The 7214-nt window shown below is 44.7% G+C and overlaps 1 long non-coding RNA gene across 2 annotated transcripts in view; it reads left to right on the top strand.

The window, feature by feature from the left end:
• The window catches only part of LOC144238083 (uncharacterized), a 20449-nt gene extending 14909 nt beyond the window's left edge, over positions 1-5540 (top strand). For both annotated transcript variants that reach the window (XR_013337005.1, XR_013337004.1), the window contains exons 2-3: positions 2534-2641; positions 5295-5540. This is a non-coding gene — a long non-coding RNA (uncharacterized LOC144238083). The remainder of the gene's footprint in view (positions 1-2533; positions 2642-5294) is intronic.
• The last annotated feature ends 1674 nt before the right edge of the window (positions 5541-7214 follow it).

Genomic DNA, 7214 nt, shown 5'->3' with positions numbered 1-7214 from the left:
TAGCAATGCGTGGGGGAGCTGGGATTCAAACCCGGGTCTGAGTGCTTCCTCTCATGGTGAACTCTTGGAACTTCCATTTCCACCTCCCAGGCTTGCTGGGGATTTGACGAGATGCTGGAGGAACACCTCCTGTTGCATGTGTCTATTCCTTGTCCCCAGGAATGTGGCCTTCAGCTCTCTGCCTGGGCCCTGTGTCAGCGAGCCCTTCTGCAGAGAGCATAGTGGGAGGTCTCCTCCCCCCTGCAGCTGCCTGCCAGGATGTGCGCAGCCTGCTGGGTGACACCACTGCCTCCTGCTTCGGGAAAATGGACTTAGTCCTGTACCTAAGAGGGACATCAAAAGACTTGATGTGGTTTCTCTGCTGGGTAACATTTTCCTCTTCAACCTGTATTAATTTCCAATGGCCACTATAATAAATTACCACAAAGTTGGTGACTGAATAGAAATGGATTTTCTCACAGTTCTGGAGGCCCAGAGTCTGATATCAGGGCGGCAGGGCCACACTCCCTCCAGAGGCTGTAGGGGAAGATCCTTCCTTGCTTCTTTCACATTTGGTGGCTCTGCCATTCCTTTGCTTAAAGCCACGTGACTCCAGTTTCTACCATCATCTTCAAATCAACTTATCTTCGGTGTGTCTGTTTAGTCTCCCTCAGCCTCACTCTTTTAAGGCTGCTTGTGATCACAGCTAGGGCCCCCCAGACAATCCAGAATGATCTCCTCATCTCAAGATCCTTAACTTAGTTATGTCCACAAAGACTCTTTTCCCCAAATAAGGTAATATGCATATGTTCCAGGGATTGGGATGTGGCCATATGTTTGAGGACACCATTCGGCCCACTGTTTCCCTCTCAAGGGAGGAAAGAAAAGCAAAGAGATATTTTCTGCTCTCTCCTCCCGGGAGCACATCTTTGGACGTGGGCTTTTCTCCTTTATCCCATAGCATCTTTCTTCCAGTACCTTTCAGCCAGCGCCACCAAAAAAAGTCACACATCCTGACACACACACTAAACAGCTGGATATTTGCAATTACAGCTCTTTGGGCTTCTTTGGTTGAGCAAAGTTCATAGACTCAGGCCTTATTTCCAGTTCAGGCCAAACAACACTGCCTTTGGCTCCGTCGTCAAAAATTCCTCCACGGTTCTCATCTAGGAGAAACTACTCAAATTAGTCTCCTCCTTTCTGGTACTCTGCCCTATAAAAAACACGAGAGAGGCTTCTGCAACTAATTTATTCCTCTCTGGTTTCTTTTTCCTGGACTTTATTTCAGTAAAAACTTCTTCAGTACTCTTCAATTTTGGAGTTGTGCATATAAATCCCTTGCATGAGATTAACATCCAAATTTTCTGTTTCCTTCCTTTCAGATCTCCATGCCTTGCCCCCCGCCCCCCCAGCATTTACTACATTTTCACTTCTCACTGTTTTCCCAGGCTGTCATTAATAAAAGCATAAAACACAGGCACCAGACAACTTGGTGATACTGTCCTGGTCCAGGAAGAAAAGAAGTGACTACTCTTAATTCCCACACAGTATTTGGGAAGGGGGTGGTCTCCACTCTCTGAAACCTCAGTAGAAAGATGACCAGAAGGCTTGGCTCTCTGCTCTCTCAAACTGGAGCAAAGGCCTGCAGTCAATTGGCTCACCTGTCCATATGTGGGATTGATTCCATGTGAAATAAGATTTGCAGGTTCTCACAGCTTGGCTCTCAAGCTGAAGTAGGGGCTCCTTGCTCTGTTCACCATTTGGTAGATATTCTCCTTCACTTTATACCAAGGGCCTGATCTTTTGATTCTCATCCCTCCTTTGAACACCATTTGAAGAGCTTCCATTTGTACAGCACTTCTAATTTTGTAGAACTTTGCACAGAGATTCTTATTTGATCCTGAAAACAAGCCAGTGAAGCAGGTGGTTGGATGTTACTGCCCTCACTTTACAGATTAAGAGACTGTGGTTATGTGATTTGTACCAAGCCACCAGCCTGTAAGTGGCAAAGTGGCCTGTAAGTAGGGCCCTAATGTAGGAACTGTGGTTATGAAGACAGTTTGCTTTCTGCTCCTAGCCTTTTCCTCTTATTTTTCCTCTCCCCCCTTTTTTCTCTTTTCATCTTCTCCATGCCCTCTGACTCAGTTCCCTACTATTCATCTTCCTCTCTATTCTGATTATTTCTGCCAGTCTCCTAGACCTGAGTTGCTGTACTAACTTCTCTACTACTAACTGTGTAACCTTGGACATATTTCTTAACTTCTCTGAGCCTCAGTATCCTCAGGGCTGATACTGACTTCCATGAAGAGCCAGGTGAAGCTTAAAAAAATTTTACACACACACACACACACACACACACACACACACCTATCTATAGAGACAGAGAAAGAGAGAGAGAAATTAATAACCTGGCATTTGGTTGGTAGTCAACAAACATTTCCTTTCTCTCATTCTTTAGTAGTGTGGACGACACACGGCTAAGACTATACATACACTCTTGCCCCCATTCACCTGTGTCATCTTTATCATAGAACTGTTGGATTTGATTTAACAGGAGACCCTGGCTGTGCATCTGTGACTATGAACCGTGGCCAAATGAGAAAAGCCTGATAGATGTGGCTGGAGTGATTAATAGCAGCCTGTCCTCAGAGCTCTGAGAGTGGTGAGTGAGACACATTGCCCTGACTCTACTTCTGATTTTGTGTTGTCATGTGCAGCTCTCTGGCCAAGAGGGAGCCCTGTATCCACAGCATGGCTTCTGGCCATAAGCCTTGGATTTCTTGGGTCACCAAGACAGATTCTCTGAGTGGAAAAGAAAAGGATCGAGGACAGTGGTATTTACCCAGAGAAGTGTGTGAACACGGGATGTGTGTGCAGCTGGATTTTCATCTCTGACCGATCTCCTCTTTGGACAAAATATGACCCAGAGAAGGCACGGCAGAGCCATGCTGGTGCTCCAGTAATGGGTTTGCCCCCATTCCTGGGATGCCATTAACTCCTGCTTTCCCAGTGAGAAATTCATCATTAGGACAGCATGTCTAGGAAGAGCACAGAGATATGGCTTGTTTTCAGATGTTCTACTAACTGACCTTCACCCATTTTCTGCAAATGAGATAATGTTATTTTGCAAAGCCAGGTACTTACCTGCTTCTCTTCTGCATTTATCTAACTGCCTTAGCACAAGGAAGTTTAAACAGAAAGAATCTTGGACTGTGTCACTGTTGCCTACTAAAGTTGGGATTTTCTCCCCCCACCTACATGTCTTGAACATTGTTGTCAGGCTGGAAATAAATCTTGAGGCAGAGCATTCACTGATTTCATTCAAAGGAAGACAACAGTGAATATGTCGCATTCTTTCACAAGCCAGTTGTCAGTTTCTTAAACAGTACTTCCGGGACTGTGATCAGCCAGGAATTGGGAAGCAGGGCTTCCGGTCTGCTGGGCCGGTGTCCCTGAGTCAGCCTCACTCTGGAGTAATAGAAAAACCACAGTTCCTATTTGAAATTGGATAGTTGGATGATGTTTCTCTTGGCTTCAACTCTAAAGGCTGGTGCCCAGAGCCAATCTTTGGCAAAAGTGAGAAGAATGAAGTTTGTTTCTCCCTCAAAATCTCCCAGCATTCCTCTCCCTCCCCTTTTCTCCTGTTCCTTTCCAAGTTCCCAGGGCTTTGTGCCTCTTGTACCCCATCCACATGTGGACTCTGAGAGGATCTGAGGCATAGTTTCTACATGTGCAAGTGGTTAATATTGTCCAGAACAGTGCTTCACAACTTTGAAGTATGTATGGATCTCCCGCATTATTAACATGCCGGTTCTGGTTCAGCAGCTCTGGAGTGGGCTCTGGTTCTGCATTTTTAACAAGCTCCTGGTGATGACCATGTGGCTGGTCTGTAGACCACACTTTACGTGTAGGAAAACCCTCCAATCCTCCTCCTTTGTTTCTTCCTTACTCTGATACCACTACCACGCCGACAATGCTTCTGACACCAGTCGTGTGGGTTTTCCCCACACCACCAGGCAATTCTGCGACACCAGTTGGGTGTTCTACAGTTTAACTCAATTCTGACACTGTCTACCTAAAGACAGCATCAGATCCCCTAGCGTTAAGACCTAAGTGCCATAAGACTGTCCCCTCTCCCCACCTGATACCCCTATCGCAAGTAATGGGTCCCTAGGTTAACCACAACTTCTGTCCAACTTGGCTACACCCTGGAGAGTCCCATGACCTCTTCCCCTTTGGATGCAACATTTTGCTAGAACAGCTCACAGAACTCAAGAAACACTTATGTTTACAGTTTATCAAAGGATGTGATAAAAGATACAGATGAACAGCTACATGAATAGATACAGAGGGCAAGGTCTGGGAGCTTCTGGAGTGCAGAACTTGTGTCCCCAGGGACTTGGGGTGATCACTCTCCTGACATATAGATATGTTTACCCCATTAGAAGCACTCTGAGCCCCACACTGTTGGAACTTTTTTGAGGGTTCATTACAGAGACATGATCAGTTATTTATTCCATTTCCAGCCCTCTCCCTCTTCTGAAGAATGGGGGACAGGGCTGAAAATTCCAAGCTTCCAATCATTAGACTTGATCTTTCTGGTGACCATCCTCCAACCAGGAGCCCACCCAAAGTCACTTCACTAGAACAAGGAATGATTTTCGTGCTCTTATTAGTTAGGGATTCATAAGGGATTCAGGAGCCCTTGTCAGGAACTGGGAGCAAAGACTAGAAAATATACATATATTTCTTATTATTTAACAAAGACCAAAGCTTTAAACCAGCCCTAAAGGGAGACAACAGAAATGGTAAAAGTCCAGGGCCTGGGTGGCTTAGTCGGTTAAACATCCAACTTTCGCTTAGGTCATGATCTAATGGTTCGTGGGTTCAAGCCCCGCGTCAGGCTCTGTGCTGACTGCCAGCTCAGAGCCTGGAGCCTGTTTCAGTCTGTGATTCCCTCTCTCTCTGACCCTCCCCTGCTCACGCTGTCTCTCTCTCTCCTAGAAATTAAAAAAAAAAAAAGAAAAGAAAAGAAATGGTAAAAGTCCCCCCTTTTCCTTTCTGGTTAGGAGAGACAGAGACAGAGAGTTTTTCTCATATTTCCTAGTCATTAGGATCTCTTTTTATATCCTGCACAACAATTGGTTTGCTTGATCCAAATTTTAAAATTAATTGTTCAGGTTAGTTCTCACCGAGTCATACCCATGATAAATATAATTTTCACTTAGAAACACTTCTCAAAATACTCTGAGCTCTCATTTTGGTAAAGATCAATTAAATTTAAATTAAGTTCCTTACAAATTTTGTTTCCACAGTGTATTTTAGGGGCAAGAAAGGAAGGAGAAATCCAGAGATGAGACCAGTGAAGATGGCCCAGCTTATACCTATGCCTTCTTACCTGCCGCTGCAAGTCAATGCATCTAGCAAACCTCCAGGGGAAATGATTTGCCCGAGAAACTGAAAAGCCGGAAAATGGGAGCTCATCTTAGAGGGAAGAATCCAGCCGATAAACCAGATCCAGAATCAAAACCTTAGTTCTCAATAAATCAGATGGGTCCCCATCCCAGCCTTCTACTGACTCAATATACAGGTCACTGGAGAGAGAAGGCTGTGAGCAAATACAAAAAGCTATTTTCATGAATTATTCTTTAAGAGATTAACTTTGCCTTTTAATAGGACGGGATCCATAAAGGTGGAAGTCAACCTCAGGGTCTTCCTGTCTCCACCACTCTAGGAAGGGTACTCACCAAAGCTGAGCAGGGGCTGCCCCGGGGTAGCAAAAGTGCCCAGCGGAGGCAGTAACAAGGACTGTGGGATGTAGGAGCATACTACCTGGAGCCCAGGAGGACAACAAGGGGCGGAGGAGAGTGGAACAGAGTGGAGACAGCACAATGGACCCATATGGGGAGCTGAACAATTTCAGTCATGATCATATGAGAGAAACTCTCTGGAGACTTCCAAGAATGTGAGGGAAGAAGTGCTGGTGAACAGGGATTTGGCTGGGGACTAAGACCCTGCATTACCAATAGGAATAAAAGCCAAAGGCCACTAACTGAAGCTATTCAAAATCTCATATATTTGGCCTCTACTATGTGATTTATAAAACCAGAACGTAGGACATGATGAGTGGTTGGGGTCTACCCTTATGCTTTGGTCAGAGCAGCTCTGTTCTTATCCGTTTGTTCTTTCTTTCTTTCTTTCTTTCTTTCTTTCTTTCTTTCTTTCTTTCTTTCTTTCTTTTTAAAAATGTTTTTATTTATTATTTTGAGAGACAGAGAAAGAGAGAGAGAGAGAGAGCACAAGCAGAGGAGGCACAGAGAGAATGAAGGAGAGAATCCCAAGCAGGCTCCAAGCTGTCAGTGCAGAACCCAACTTGAGGTTCAAACTCATGAATTGTGAGATCATGACCTGAGCTGAAATCAAGAGGCAGACACTTAACTGACTGCGCCACCCAGATGCCCTTTGTCTGTTATTTCTTATGGGGCAACTATATATGATTTTATTTGAAGGCAGGGTTCCTAAGCTTGAATCCCTGGGCAGGATGCCCCCCAAGGGCCCAGCCAGCACTAGAACTCTACTGCTTTTCTTCTATGAGTAAGAAAGTAGTAATGGATACTCTGATAAGGTTTTAGAACACACAGGGCTTCTGGGAGCCAACGCCAGGCCAGGGAAGATTGTAGCCAGAAGGGATTCCCAAAGTTAGATTAATAGCTTTAAATGTTGACAACGTTCAATTCCCTGTAGACACCTAAGCCATTTAGGACAGTTGTGGCAGTGTTTAGAGCCAGGTAAGGATCTCTGGGACACGAGCTGAAATCCCTGGAGAAAATGAAGGTGGGCAAAGCCCCAGAACTCACAGGCTATTTTAAACCAGGAATTTAAAAGCTCTTGCTCACATTCCTAGCTTTGCAGTGTTCAAATTCAGGCCCCGTCACCAGCTGGCGTCAGAAGCTCTGAACAGGGAAGGAGGCCATTTCCAAATTAACCAGGATCCAAATCAGAGACCTTATTCTACCATGATTGAAATGTTCCGAGTAATAGGATTTTGGATAAATTAGTTATTCATCATGAGAGAGGTATTATAGATAAATACCATATCTCATTGCTATTCCAAGCTGTCCACTAGTCATCTCCTTTAAGGAGAAAAATAGAAGAATTAACATGGTTCTGAACAGTGATCTGCTTAATGATTTCAAGGTTTTTTATCTGGAGAGGATTTCAATAAACTACTTTAA

This window comes from Crocuta crocuta, unplaced genomic scaffold (genome assembly GCF_008692635.1).
Source record: "Crocuta crocuta isolate KB4526 unplaced genomic scaffold, BGI_CrCroc_1.0 scaffold56, whole genome shotgun sequence".
In the NCBI taxonomy this organism is placed as follows: Eukaryota; Metazoa; Chordata; class Mammalia; order Carnivora; family Hyaenidae; genus Crocuta; species Crocuta crocuta.
This window is presented reverse-complemented; position numbering and strand designations above follow the sequence as displayed.